Source organism: Setaria viridis, chromosome 7 (assembly GCF_005286985.2).
Source record: "Setaria viridis chromosome 7, Setaria_viridis_v4.0, whole genome shotgun sequence".
Lineage (NCBI taxonomy): Eukaryota > Viridiplantae > Streptophyta > Magnoliopsida > Poales > Poaceae > Setaria > Setaria viridis.
The window spans coordinates 22829725-22845151 of record NC_048269.2 but is presented as its reverse complement, the minus strand read 5'-3'; the positions used below and the strand labels follow the sequence as shown (position 1 = coordinate 22845151).

Genomic DNA, 15427 nt, shown 5'->3' with positions numbered 1-15427 from the left:
TTCGCGTGGACATGGTGCACCGAAGACCATTCACTAACACACGGGTAGCATCCGGCCACATGCAGTCAGTCCACGCCTCCATCCCCATCTACAATGCACAGGCGCCACCCCTGCATCCTCGCTTCGCCTGCCACCGCAGCCTCCCCTCACGCTGGCCCCGCGGCGCGAGCTACTGTACCGCAAGGCTCGGGTCGAGTGCGTGGCACAAGAAGGGCACGCCCCCCGTGCCAGAGTCGGCGCCAACAGGCGTAAGAGAAGGCGGCGAAGTGGCTGCCGCGGTGGAAGGTGAGGAAGATCTCACTGAGCACCCTCCCCACGATCTTGCTGCGCTGGAGGAGGAGGTCCATGGCGAGCTTGCGCCCCGACAGTAGGCCCCACCGCAGCATGTCCAGCATGTCGCTTACCACCCGCCACAGCTGCCATGCCACGCCTGGTTCTGCCACCGCCACCATGCCCTGCTGCTGCAGCTACTGCTGCTTCCTGGTAGCCATTCCTTGCTTCTGCTCTTCTCTCCCTCCGTCTCTCTGCTCCGACTTCATCAGCAAGTACTTGAAGCTGAGCCCTTGATTTGATCCACGGCAAGCATTGGTAAGCACTAGAAACATCCGCTCGATTTGATTTGATTCAATTCACAAGAAGCCGAGAAGACGATCACCAACAATGCCTTCGTCAGTCCTTGAGAACATGACTCCGTGAGTTTTGGGCAACATCTTTACCTCTTTTTTTTTGATCAACTAATCTGATCAGTATAATCCTAATTATACTACCATATATATTTCTTTACAGAGCACAACAAGGGGAGGATACTAGGAATCGGCCAATCCAATCACCTATTCGCGACTCAGCCAATCGGAACCAAGGTGCCGATTGAGGTTTATACTTTAGTATATATCTAAGACATTTTGCCCTACCTCACTGAATTGTGCTGTTGTGTTTTCTTTATTTTTCAAGCACATGGCATGGTCATATCATCAAGAAAATATCCATTTGGTAGTGAGAAAAGAAGACGAGAATGTGTTTATAGAGCACAGTGAGGAGCCAAATACATATCAGTTCACAATCAAAGGAAGTTATTTGGGTAATGATGTACCTCAACCTTTGCCTCTATCAATCTTGTGAGCTGAAGATCCTAATGGTGGCATGAATTAATTTCTTTTGGTTAACATTGTATGCCAGAGATAAATTGTGTTACTGTTCAAGTTAGTTTAAATAATTCATGTTGTAATTTTCAAAATTTCTACATCTCACACTGGATGTTTTAGTTTTTATTTGCTTTTTGTTTGTCAGTCATAGTGGATTGTAATATAGCTTCAGTTTGCTTATGATAAGTGAAGGTATATCTTTTTCACTAATCAATCACTGATTCCATATAGCTAAAAGGTGAACTAATTTGGAACTTATTTATTCATTTGAAGGGACAAACCAGCTTTTGGCCATTCAATTACCATCTGTGAGACAGCGAGAGCATCAATGCGGTAGACGAAAACCTTTGAGATATTAGGTGAGGCCATTCATTCATATGTGTGCTATCTGGTCACACTGTTCCTGAGCTCCATGATCCCAATATTTTAATTTTCTGAGTTTGATCATTGGTAACTTAGGCACACTGGTTGACTGTGTCTCATTGGCATCATCTGGGGGAGGCCATTTCCTTGGTCAGTGCCAACTCTGGTATCATGCTTATTTATTCTTTAGCATTGTTATGTTTGAGGGTAATTATGAAGATGAAGAAAACCCTCATGATCTAAGTATTGAATCAAAATAATTTCTACCATATAAGGTTGCCATGTATATTTTCAACCAGCTGGGCATATGAGGTCTTGCTATGTGTTCCTTCTTCATCACAATTCACAGGTATTACTTTAGAAAATAGTTGCATGAACAATGCTGGCTGTTTTGTTCCTCTATTAATTTGTGGAGTTAGTTTGGTGCATCTCATAGTTCGTTGAAATGCATCCGTGAAAATTCTATCTTTATGTGTGTACAATGCAATTTGATTAATATCTGTGATTGCATTATTGTGTCTCATTTTGTGCTCATGCCCAATGCACTTCCTGTTAGGGCATTGTTAACACCTTTAGACTGTACTGTTTAGGCTCGGCTATAAATTAAATTATCCTTGTAATGATAAATTGAATATATTTTCCTTCAGAAGAAATTGAGGGCTGCCAATGTGCCACGATCGGTGTGGATCTACATAAGGTATCCTGACATCTGATTTTCTAGCTGATCAATTTAATCCACTCAAAATCCTGTGGTTCTCCTTGTTGATCCAATTTTCTGGCGTGCATACGATCCAAAGTTCTCTGGTTAAACTTTCTGGCTCATCCAAATGAGATGCTATGCATTCTTTCAAAATATTCAGATTAAAACTTTTTAGTGTATTTGAATTAGCATATGGTCATGTTTAATCTATCAGAGTTGACTTCGTTTTGTAAATGAAGCTAAAGGGTAGAGCAATCCATGTTGAAAGTAGTGTGCATGAAAGTGTTCCGTCAGAAGACTTGTAGCGTCCAATAGAAATGAATTCTGATGTTTTGATTCAAATGTATTTTATCGAAGTCTTTTGTATGGTTCGGCAATATCTTCTGGATATATTCTAACAAGATTTGGTCAAAAAGGACTACCTGGTAATTCATTTGCAATAATAAGAAAGTGAAGAAATTTGGTCCAATTAGTAAGAACCAGTACAGAATAATTAATTATATGTGCAGGGAGGTGTAACTACAAGAATACCTATTTGTAATTGAACCATGTGGGTGCTGGATCCAACACCATAGGAACACAGGTAACTGCACATGGTAGACATGCTCTTGGATTGTAAAATCTAACAAGTTTGATTAGTTCACTTATGCAGCTTATCTTTTTTGAAACAAACAGTGATGTCCTTGCGTGCTCTTCTCAACACACCAATATGATATCAAAGATATGGAAATGTAGGTAGTTAGCTATATGAATGTAAGGTTCTCAATTTTGTAATCTGATTTGCAGTGATAGGATCATTTTGTGGAGTTTGTGAAGAATTTGGGAATATTTGATTAAATGTTCAACTAATAGCTGAACAACCTGTAATGTTACGGTATTGGTTATACATTAGTGCACTTGCAGATCTTCTCTGTTAAATTTATCTTATATTTCTCTATTTTTGTGAATTTTAATTTTAAAGATATGTGTGATAATGTGTGCAAAAAACTATTGAAATTTGTGATGAGCTCGTGCATTCATGCTTGCATTTTATTAAACGAAGTAGCCATGAGAATTTTTAAAATTGTGCATTCATATGTTGCTAATTTAAACATTTCACGTCCTTTCGCATAACATGAAGAAATGCTATACTTATTTTACCCCTGATCATGGCTCAAACAGAAGCTACCTGCATTACAACATAGACACCGACTTGAGTGGACAAAAATCTGAAGCACACTATTCCAAAGTTGGTGTTCACGTGATAGCGTTAACTCTCAGGTCTCAATTAATACACCAGGACGACGGTGGTTTATACATGCTAGCCAGTGTGGTATAAGTAGTTCAATTGACAATAACACGGTGATAATCTGGCCAAAGACTCGCTCCATTTCATCAAAATCTTGTTTAGCAGAGAAGCACTTTATACAAATATTACAAGTGCAGGCATCAAAGGAAACATTTTTTTCCCTTCATCTCGTCAATAATTGCTGACACTTCATCAGTCTTTCCTACATCCACACAGAAATTCATCAGCACATTACATGGTAATGTGTCAGATGCAAATCATTTTTTTCTCATTTGCTCAAACGTGTCTTCTGTTTTCTCTTTCATCATAGATTGCGCGTAAACATTTCGAAGGGAACCATACGTCTTCTTGTCCTTAAGCGCGTCAGGGAGCTCCTAGTATTCCTCAGCATGTCAAACACCGTGCACTTTAGCAATCAGATCCAACTGCATTGCCATGTCACTTGATGAGAGCGGAAATCTATCTCTGCGTGGTCATCCAATCATAAACCTATGCATGTCATAGAAAACATTTGATTAAAACCAATATCAAGGCTATCACTGTTACGCTTGGGTGTCAGAAGGCACATCAAGAATGCAGTAAATTCTAATGCCTAGCCATCAATAAGCATTATTGCAGGGCAAGGAGGGAAAGGATTTTTGAGAACGTTAAGGGAGTCAAGCTATTGTTTCCCACCCCTAAAATAGTGATCTTAGGTAGCTTGAACAGTGTTACTTACCTTCTAGCATTATCTTCAATATGCAGGGGGCCTCGCAGTTACAGCCTTTAAGTTGACTGTTGCCTTGTTTCCACTGTGAACGACAACTGAGGCAGACCCTGAATAGGATTCACTTGTAATATGCGATTTATCATCTGCAGGAATGGAGCTTGCTTCTGATTCTTCGTCGGGTGATTTTGAGTTTGGATGCCTTAGAAGCACGCTTCCAGAGCCTGTTTCAAAGGAACCCACAGGAGCTTCGCTATGGTACAGTAGGTCTTCCTCTGAGGATCCTGAAAGGTAAGATAACTGCTCTTCATGCATGATGGAGTTAAGATCTTTTGCAAGCTTTTCTACAGGTGAAGGCTTCAGACGAGTGACACAGCTCCTCTTTCTTGATGGCACTAGGGACTCCCAAGCATGTGATTGTGCTGAACCTGAATTGGTAATATATCAGAGAGCCAACATTGACATATATAACAAAAAGGTAATTTCTAGACTAAGTATGGCACATCTTGAGAATCAATATTAGATCTTTATTTTGTTTCATGGGGTTGATGTGATCAAGTATCACTTCAGAGACGTGGTAAAGGAAGACACGCTGTTGCATATGTGCATCATGATATTTAATGAAGGGGAATGCTAAACTGCGCTCGAGTGTTTTGGCTTCAACACTCGATTTTTCAACCAATCGACGAACGCCACGCATGCATTGCTTCTTCTCCTCCTCCGGCAATGGTGAGTGACTCCTCCGGCGAGCTTTAGGGTTTCGGGGTTTGGGGTTGGGGGTGGGGGTGGGGGATTACCTGTGCCCTGCGGACCTAGAGGGAGCTTCGGGGCGGCTCGCCGGCCGGCAGTGGATGCGGGAGAGACGGCGGGGAGCGGAGGCGGCGAGGGCGCCGCCGGAGCTGAGCGGTGGGAGACCCGCGGTGGGCGGTGGAGGCGGCGGGGGAGTAGGATCCCAACGTGTTAGCATTGGCAGTAGTCGTGGGCGGCGGCGGAGGCGGCGTTTGCACCGCCGGAGCCGGGCGGGGGAGCTGCTGGTGGCGGGGGAGTTCGGCCAGGAAGAAGAATCGGCGGCGGCGCTCTCGCGCTGCGAGATGGTTGCGGGCGTCGGGGGATGGAGGAGAAGGATATGGGAAAGAGAGAAGGTGGAGAGAGAGTGATTCGATCTGATCCGTCGATTCGAGATCGCACGGTTAAAAAAATCGGGTGCTGAGAGGATTAATAATACTCGAATGTAGCCTAGACAGCCCCATGATGAAATACTATCTTCGTTAGACGTTAGACTCCATGCCATCTGAACCTAATATGTCGATTGCAATCCTTCAATATTAACTCTATGATAATGATGAGTAATAAGTAGTCAATAGTTTATCAAGTCACCATAAGTTCTAAACTTCTCATGAAATATTTAGGTGGCATCAATACGTTCATGAAAAACACAGAAGAAAAATCAGATCTGCACAACTTATTACTAATATGATCTCTAAAAGGGTAGCAGTAGAATAACAATATAAAGATGTCTAACGAAAATTTTATTGTTTTGAGCATAACTTTGTAGGCAAAGCATCCAAGAATAAGTCCTACCATTCGTGTGAATTGAATCCAGTCACATGCACATACTCACAAAGAGTGAGAGGACACATAATTCATTCTTTCAAACAACAACGAGGTAGGCATCGAGATCACTGACCACTGATTTCACTTGCATCAACAGCGCCATATGGGGCGCAACTCTCAGAGTATGATATTGCAGATCCATCACTAGATCGATTGCTTGGGTCAGCATCCCCCATCTTTCGAAAACTCTGACTAGAAAATGGCCCGTTCTCCGTTATGATGAGATTTGCTTTCTTCTTCTGTGACTTCATCTTCGATGTTGGTGGCTTCAGCTTGCTAACTCTAGGTTCATCATCATCAATGTCATCCTTGCGATGCATTGGGGTGTAGTTTGCCAATGAACCCTTCGTTCTCCATCTCGAGCCACATGCATTGCAGAGCACCGGCTTATCAGGTGGCCCATTTCGCCAAAGGGGAGTACCTGTTCCAGCATTTCCCATGAGAAATCCATCAAAATCGATACACAAATTATGAGCGGTGTACAAGTTAAGGTAGTGACAGTGGGCCACTGCCCACAGAAATTGATATCACATTTAGATGTATCAATAAAGGGTGCCATCAGGGTAGGGAACATAGAAAAAGGGTAAGCAATTATGCACTATCAAGAATGTATCCAGAAGACATCATGCAACTAATCAACATACATTCAGACTAAATATTTCAAGATATTGGTTTCAATGCCTCAATGTTTAGTTCAATTGTACAGGCATGCAATTCTTAATGTGTTGTTCTAAGCAATCGCTATACTGAATGCAGACAGCCACTTCAAAGGATCATTTTACTGCAGTAAGAGCTAAAGAAAGTTCAGACCATGTAATGCTGCAGGCACACGGGATAAGATCGTGTAATTACACAGCCAAACCAAAGTTTTCACTTCTATGGCACCCTGAAACTAAGCATTCCTGTAGCAACAGCAGCAATTGAACACTAAATATTAGATTGGCAGAAGCAAATGTTTATTTTCTTCTTGTAGAATAGGAGTCTGAGCTGCATCTAATCTCTCATTATCTGCTTAAGTTATCTAAGAAGTGCATTAAACCGTAGTCAAACACAAGTCTAAATGTGTCCTGTGAGCATGGTATAATATGTTCATCATGTTCAGAAGAATTATACGGGCAAAGGCCTCTGAAACCACAACCATGTCCACAGAATTGTTATGAACACTCTTGGCAGTTCAGTGAATCCAGAGTCATCAACGAACGCACAAGGAACACGGAAAGATGAATCCGAGTCCCATGGAGTCTTTCAGCTAAGGTCTGCTTCCCAGATGCATAATTGGTGGAAATCATCACCCGGAAAATACTACTGGATGACCAAAGGGGAAAAGAGGGGAAAACAAGAGAAAAAAGGGATGAAAAATTCTGCTTCATCCAAGAACAAGAGCTCACTTGTGACTCCGCAATGACGGCAGGGTCCTTGCTTCACCATGGTTCCCTCTGCTACTCACCTCCCCACAGGTGACGAAGAATGGAGCAAGGAAAATCCCAACAAAAGGAATACGGAAAAACAAAAGTAGAAACAAGTCTAAATTCTTGAGCAAAAGAAAGAGGGGGAAAAAATCAAGAACTATTTCTCTATGAATCTCGTCAAACTAGGAGGGGGATTCCTGGGGGCAATTCCACAGCCCATGGAGTACTCAATAACCAAGTCTTGCTCTGTAGGTGTTCGTCTTACTTCCTTTCTCCTTTCTATTTGTTTTCCTATTGTTCTGTTCTCCTGGGTAGAGAGGGGGGAGAGAGAGGGGAAAGGGTGGAGGACTGGGATGGCAACGGCCAACGGGCACGGCTAGACCCGTGCGGCCGTGCCCGCTAACTTATTCTCACACCCGTACCCGTGCCCGACACCCGTCACGGGCGACCATCCGCACCCATGCCCGTCTAACCGCCATAATTTAGACGAAAGAGGCGAACAATTCCTATCACATCGGATGTTTACACACTAATTAGAAGTATTCAATATAGTGTAATGATAAAATTAATTGCATAGACGAGAGCTAATTCGCGAGACGAATATATTAAGCCTAATTAGTCCATGATTAATTCATGTGATGCTATAATAAAAATATGCTAATTATAAATTAATTACGTTTAATAGATTCGTATCGCGAATCAGCTCTCGTTTATGCAATTAGTTTTATAATTAATTCATATTTAATCTTTCTAATTGATATTCGAACATCCGACATAACTCGAAGTACATGAATCTAAGCACCTAAGCACCTAGTTAGCGGCGAGATCACACCTCGGGCCAGCGAGGTTGAGGGCATCTTCTCCGGGTGAAGGGCGCCATGCCTCCCGATGGCCGTACGGTCGAGGTTGGCATCTGCACCACACCAACAATTTGTCCTCAGATCTGGTGGTGGTGGTGGTGCTGCTGCTGCTGCAGGCTTGAACAGCGAATGGAGAGCGCGAGGGGTGCCTGCGCAAGATGGGTGTCGGGGCTAGGTTCAAGCTGCGAGTTGAGATGGCGAGCAGCGGCGGACGTACGGAGGAGCGGCCGGCGGCGGAGGCCAAGCGGGCGTCGGGGGTGGAGGAGGAAGGTGGTGGATGGATTTGGTGCGGTGGGCCTACTTGTCAGGAGGTTAGTTACCCAGGTGAAGCGGGTCCGTACCCGCGCCCGTGTGCGAATAATCAAACCCGCTGGAGGCATTTGGCGAGGAATCCTAAATAATTAAATATAGTTTAAAAGCTGCATGTTTTTTTTTGTTAAACAGTGAGAGAAGGGGGTGTTTGGATATGAGGTGAGCAAGGTCACATTGGATGTTCGGATGCTAATTAGGATTAAACATGAGGTAATTACAAAACTAATTGCACATATGGAGTCTAATTCGCGAGACGAATCTATTAAGCCTAATTGATCCATCATTAGCAAATGGTTACTGTAGCACCACATTATCAAATCATGGACTAATTAGGCTTAATAGATTCGTCTCGCGAATTAGACTCCATCTGTACAATTAATTTTGTAATTAGACTATGTTTAATACTCCTAATTAGTATCAAACATCCGATATGACAGGTGCTCCTTTAAGCAGGGGAAAAGAAGATGAGATAGACAGCGAGTGAGGCAAAGCTTCTTTCTCTATTTGTATCTTTCGGTCCTTTGGGGCTACTACTAGTTTTGTTGTGATTTGATCTCATTCAATTTCGTCATCATTCACGTGGATGTGACTAAGTTGAAGTTGAGGATGTTTCCTTGCACTAATCAGTCGATTTGATTACCTTTAAAGCCCTATACTCTTTTGATTAATTTTAATGAAAAATGAAGCTCTCCCTCTCCGCAAAAAGTCATCCACTCTGTGTGCCATTAAAAGAATCTTTGTGCCTTGCCATTTGCATCTTACCCCTTTGCGAAACAACACACGTTCAGCCTAACAAAGTCGTGTACAAGATCAACCGGGGATGGATTATTTATCTACATGCAATTCGATTTGGCAGTTTTCTTTCCTAATTATTAGTATAGAAATTTCCCTAGCATATCCGAGATTATTCATCTTCACAAACGGCTTAGCGTATAAACACAGAATTGGTGGTGACAGCTACTTAGAAATAGAGTGCGAAAGCACTCAAAAGTTCCCAACATGTAGGGCTGCACAGGCCAGTCACAAAAGCTGTTTTTAGCGTGTTTGCCATACAATTCTGTGAGTGATCTTGCAAGTCAACTATTGAATTGACAGAGGCGCAGGCCATCTGGTATTTTGCATCTCCTCGAAATCAAAGTTGAATGAGAATCAAGAAAAAAAAGGATTAGGCCCTGTCCGGATGGAGCAGCTAGCCACCCAGGCTTCCCCCCCCTCCCAGTGGATTTGCCAAAGAAAAGAAATCCAATCCATTATTTACACGACTCTCATGTGTGAAACGGTCCAACTTCATATGAATCTTGCACAAAATGGTTCTAACTTTGACTAATTCGTTAAGATTCTTGGAGTAATTAAACTCTTGCTTGAATTCACAAAAACATCCTACATTATAGATATGATTCGCATGTGAAATGATTTGTAGTATGCAATTGTTTTTTTAAGATGTGCATAGCATGTTTTCATTAAGAAAAAGAGAATTACAACGACACAACTTTAGGAGAAACCCCTAAGCGTAGAGATACAATAGAGACCACAAGGTGGCGACAGACAAGCGACCTAAACAAATAACATCAGAAAGAAAGAAACCCCAACATCACCACCCACAAAATGATCTAAGGCGACTAAGCCTGCAGGATAACAGGTACCCAAATAGGAAGCTTAACAAAAGAGCTCAACGGAGGAGCGTGGAGGGTCAAGTAAGACAATGTCTCCAAGAAGGAAACGACGTCGAAGACGCTGCCATCGTCCGTCTGTCCAAGGGGCAGACCAAGTCTTCACCAGGCTAAACCAATTAGGTTTTTAGAACATTTAAAAATACGAACTTTTTAAATTTTGTCTTTAATTATAATATAACCTCTTCTCCCAAATGTTCAAAACCCTTTTTGCAAATTAAATTATGCATTTAAACTTCCATGTGTGTTGCATATGAATGCTCTCCCTTAGGAATTCATTTCTAAAATCTACTCTAAACCCCCTTCTTCCGACCTTAAGGATACTCCCTTCTCTAAAAGACTTTAGAATAAATATTAATCCTGTGGCAAGCTCCCTTTGAATATTATCCAAATATAATATTAAAATCCTAGATTCTATCCCCTAACCCCTCGTGAACCAAGGAATAATATTTCCATAAAATTCTTCTTCCAAAATCCTAGACTTAATATCCAGATTTAATACTAACTCTATTTAAGTCCCTAGGAAATCACTATTCGATCCTAGGTATAATCAAACACTTTCAAACCCTAAACCCCTCTAAAAGAACTCTTTCCAATGCCCTACTCAAACCCAATTCAAACTTCATTTGGATTTGAAATCCAAACAAAAACTCAAACTAAATATTCATCCAAATAAAAGGCAAACCCTTGAAACCCCTATTGGGCTGCAAACCTCAAAACTCAACCCAACTCCGGTTCTAGCCTAGCGGCCCGCTAGGCCGCCTCCCTCCCTCGTCCATGCACGCACAGCCCATTGTGTGGCCCAGCTTGGCTCCGCCTTGCGGCTCGCATACGCAGGCTCAGCCCGCCAGCCACGCCGGCCCAGCTGCCTCTTCCTTTGGCCGGCATGCTTCTGGCCCACGCACCACACCCAGACCCAGCTGCATGCCTCGCCTGGCCCAGTCGAAACATCTCCCCCTCCGCTCGTTCCCCCAACGCCGCACGCCGTGCCGCCAGCCCGGCGCTGGTCACCGCGCCGCTTTGGCCGTCGTCCGCCGCGCCGGCGCTACCGCGCAGATGCGCGCCTCCTCTCCAGTGCATCTCCCCTCCTTGCCTTCATCCCCAAGCCGTCCATCCCCTTTCCCTCCCTATCCTCACCACCACCGCATCCCTCTGCAATAACTCCGTCGCCGCCGTGCCATACTGCGCTGCTGACACCACCGCCGCAGTAAAAACCGACGCTCCAAGCCCCGCATAGGTGGTCTTGCCTTCGTCGCCAAGTGACCGGCCGGCCTCATCCCCAAGCCGACATGGTCGCCCTCCCCTTCCCAATCCCCCCCGTCGTCCTTATCTTCGCCGACGGTGCCTTGAACCGAGCTCACGCGAGCACGGCCACACGTCCACCCCACCCGGCTCCCATCCACCTATAAATAGCGCCCCTAATCCCTTAGATCGGCACACCACAGCCCTTTTTCCTCCTCCCTGTCCTAGAATTCGAGCTCAAACCGAGCTCTAAGAGCTTGAAGCTCCGGCCTCCCATGGCCGCTCCCCTTCCCTTCTCCCTCTCTTCTGTCCAGCCACCAGAACGGACTGCCCGCATCCTCCTCTTCCTTTCCGTTCCCTCGGCCTGGCTCCTAGGGGCCCAGAGCACCCCCCCCTTCCCCAAGCTTCAGAGCCGCCTCCTCTTTCACCCATGGCGGCCTGGGTGAGAGGTAGAAGAAGCCGGGGTGCCGTTACCCCCGGCGCCGTTCCGTCCGGCCCCTCTTTCTCCTCTCTTCGGCCGACAGGTGGGCCCCGTCCAGGGGTGACGGCAGCACCGTCCGAACCGTCAACCCCACCTCCCTGGCGCGCATGGGCCAACCTCCAAATCGGGCTGGCCCACAGAGGAAATTATTCCATGCGTTAGCCCCTGGGATATTGCTAAAGCCACCTTCCAAAAATTCCCAAAATTTGTCCAAAACTACTACAAAATATTCTAAGCCAACTCATGCCTTCATTTTTCATAGATCATTCCATATGATCCCTTTTTCAAAATACCCTCCTCTCGCATTATAGAAAAACCCTTTATAGTGTATGCCAGAAATCACATTCTCATATATTTCACTTCAAAAACCCTAGGAAAATTCCTAAAATACCTTATGGCCATCCAAACCTATTTCCATCCGTCATCTAGTCCAGGCTTCGCCCTAGAGGCCGAAGTGAGTCGCCGAACAAGCTCTAACCTCCATTTTGCCTGATCTTGTACCGGACCCATATGTTGCCATGTGTGCTATCCCCTAGCACCGGGACAAGTGGTGTCTGTCATACGAGATCTTTGGCTTCCACCTAATCTTGCCCGACTGCGTCTATTGCCATGTGTACTACCCCTAGAACCAGGACAGGCCAACTGTCGCCCAAGCTCTCAAGTTCCACCCCTAGATAAGGAAAGTTGGCTAGCTCCACCCGCCGTAGGGTCGAAGCCAAGCTTGACGTACAAGTTTCCTAGCCTTGGAATCCCTTCACACCGCCTAGCACCAGAATCATATTTAAGGATCCACTCCAAAACCCAGCCGTTGTGCTGACTCAATTCAAACCACATACATCTACTACCCAATTTAGCCGATATACCGTCCAATTGGAACCCTAGATATCAACAAATCTAGCTGTTATGCCGCCCAACCAAATCATAGGAAATCCATTCTTAAATTCTTAAGAACTCTCTTAGAAATCTAGTAATCCTCTCCATTAATTATTTGGAAATATTTCTAAATAATTAATAAAATATCCATCGATTATCCCAGGAATATCACCTAGAAATCCGATAATTCCCAAAGCATCCATCACCCATTCCTTCTCATTTTCTTTAGTCGTATATTGATTGCTAGAATTGATTGTATATTTGTATGTTTGTGTGAACCGGGGATACAATCAAAATTCGGCTGGAAGTCAAGGATCCAGAAGGTTTGAAGCCGAAGGACCATCCGTCCAGAAAACGAGCAGACGTGTTAGCCTGATCAAGCTCTAACAAGAAGCTGAAGATCTAGAAGACAAAGAAGTCAAGACCCCGGTCAACCTAGGAGACGAATTAAAGATTGTTAATGAAGGCAAGTCCTCACATCCACCCCTTGATCATACTTTTGCCCTATTTATCACAGATAATAAAATTTACCGAGATAATAATTTGACTTGCATATTTCTATAGGACCATAAGGACCACCCACCTCTATTCCTTCCTCACCTTGACTTGAAGCCATTTCTAACAAAAATTCCCATAAATGACCCCGAATACGACTGATCGATGATCGAGTGTCATTTTAGAAATAGAATTTCTTAGGAATATTCATATATAATGTTGTTGACACTCGTTATTGACACACTTTTAGTGCCATTTAAGTGGTGTTTTCATACATATTCTTATACTAACCCGCCGCTTGGCACCTGAAATAACCCCGTCTTTGCATATGCATGGTATTTTGGTGGACATTCTATTTTTGTAGGAAATTGAACCTAAAAGTATATTTTTCGATAAAGCCCCGAATGAGCAACGAACCTATCAAAGATGAAGGCTAGCAGGCTCAGAAAGAGCCTAGGCTGATCGGCCTGGTGAAGCCCAAGCCGATCGGCCAGGGGTTTTCTGGTCTCGTCCGACGCTCATTTTTGGCAAGCACTCCTCCAAGATTACTTAAGGGCTAAGATTATGAAGATATGGCAAGTATCACTTCGAGATCAAAGAGGAATCAAAGAAGATCAAGCAGAGATTTAGAAAGTTATCAAAGATCAATCTCATCCCGAAGCTATCGACGTACCAGGCCCACATGCATACAAAAATAAGATTTCAGGACACCTAAGAAGACTTGGGGATGAAGGAGGACGCGAGAGGCCATAAGGAAGGATCAGGCCAATCGGCCTGGACCCCTCGCCCCCAAGGCCGATCAGCCCGGGGCTTTCCTTGCTCCTCTCACCTTCCAATTTCTACCACATGATCTCCATACTATAAATACTTTGATATTTCATCGAGCACACATATCAATCCACCAGAAGTCAACGAATAGAGGGACACACACCAAAGGGAGCTGAGGGCTGTTGCAAGTCTTCGAGGTTGTCTAGGAGATGGTTTAGGCTAGACCCTAGCCGCCATGGTCGTCCCTGCGTGGCGAAGCTATGGTGGAGTTCTAGAGCCAAGCCTTGTGGTCATCACGGCTTATGTACACAAGATGGTGATATCAATATAATCTTGTGCTTACTTTGATCTACTATGATGCATGCTTATTTTCATATGTGTAGCTACCATATGCCTTTAGTAGGAATAGATGTAATCGTGGTGATTAGTTTATGTCTTGCGGATATATCTTAGTACTGCGTAGGAAGTCGGTGTGATTACCCTTGCGTGGTGATAGCACGTGGGAGGAAAAGGCTGAATGATTGCGTAATATTGAGTAGGATCAATGGTGAGTACTGTGGGAGTCGTTGAGGTAAAGCTTTGGGAAAAACCAGAGGCATCAACACGCACCTCGCAGTGGCGGCTACAAGAAATTAGGTCGCTTTCAAGCCGCCTTTCTGAGAGATGACTCTTTATCAAGGTGCTACATAGATTGATTACCACTTTGGCTAGAACTACAATAAGAAGATAATAGGCTCATTCTACTTTTGGTTGTGTTAACTCATATATATGGATGCGATCTATTTACACTATCTATAATACTTATCTCATGATTGGGTTCACTTTTATATGCAATTCATGCTTCATGATAGGATTAGATCTGTTTAGCTAGATAGAGAACCCTAGTCAGTTCGCTGCCGATCCACGGATTGATAAACCTTGGATGGAATACTTTAAGGGAAAAGCTACAATGATCCGTGCGCTTTTGGTTCACAACTTGACGTGTTCACTACCGCCAACAAATGTTCTTCATGGAAAACCGTAGAAGGTGTGAGCTTAATAAAACGAAACAACTAAAGAGTTAGAAACTCTTAAGGACATGATAAGGAAGTAAGGTCCCAAAAGCTTACTTCGGTTGTATAAGGACCGGTTCACGGGAAAGTCTTTCTAGTGAAACGTGCAACTATACGTGCCAAAAATGTACAGCCTTTAGGTGTCTGTTTATGTGAGGCCTTGGTTCACACCCCGCTAGCTGAACCGAGAAATCCGTCCTAAGAGGCCACGGTGGGCAACGGATATACTGGAGAAGGACCTTCGCATAGTTCCAGGTCTGGCTGGCACGGGTTCACTGAGAGGGTCGAGACCCTAAGGTTGATATCCGCGTAGCGGATGATAGTCACCCCTGTTTGGACCCCAGTATGTTCGTGGATGGACCTAGGGAATACTACCTAGAGATAGGCATGGGCGGGTATGAATCTTGTAGGTCAGTACCACCTACCGCAAGGTATGGGCTAACTGGACGTAT

At 44.2% G+C, this 15427-nt stretch overlaps 1 long non-coding RNA gene and 2 pseudogenes across 8 annotated transcripts; 1 reads left to right on the top strand and 2 right to left on the bottom strand.

Annotated features, from left to right (window-relative positions):
* Positions 1 to 14275, top strand: LOC117865039 (uncharacterized). Of its 8 annotated transcripts, none has more exons than XR_011898794.1 (10): positions 1 to 692; positions 787 to 860; positions 952 to 1501; positions 1602 to 1671; positions 1781 to 1854; positions 2153 to 2202; positions 4352 to 4490; positions 4599 to 4677; positions 4770 to 4928; positions 6570 to 14275. It is a non-coding gene; the product is annotated as an uncharacterized lncRNA (long non-coding RNA). The 8 variants fall into 8 exon arrangements; XR_011898793.1 differs by lacking the exon at positions 1781 to 1854 and adding an exon at positions 2715 to 2788 and having other exon boundaries at positions 3 to 692; positions 1602 to 1655; XR_011898791.1 differs by having other exon boundaries at positions 8 to 692; positions 1602 to 1655.
* LOC140223301 (pentatricopeptide repeat-containing protein At1g02150-like) lies at positions 3435 to 4093 on the bottom strand (annotated as a pseudogene).
* LOC117865038 (GATA transcription factor 26-like) lies at positions 4208 to 7342 on the bottom strand (annotated as a pseudogene).
* Positions 14276 to 15427: the final 1152 nt, after the last annotated feature.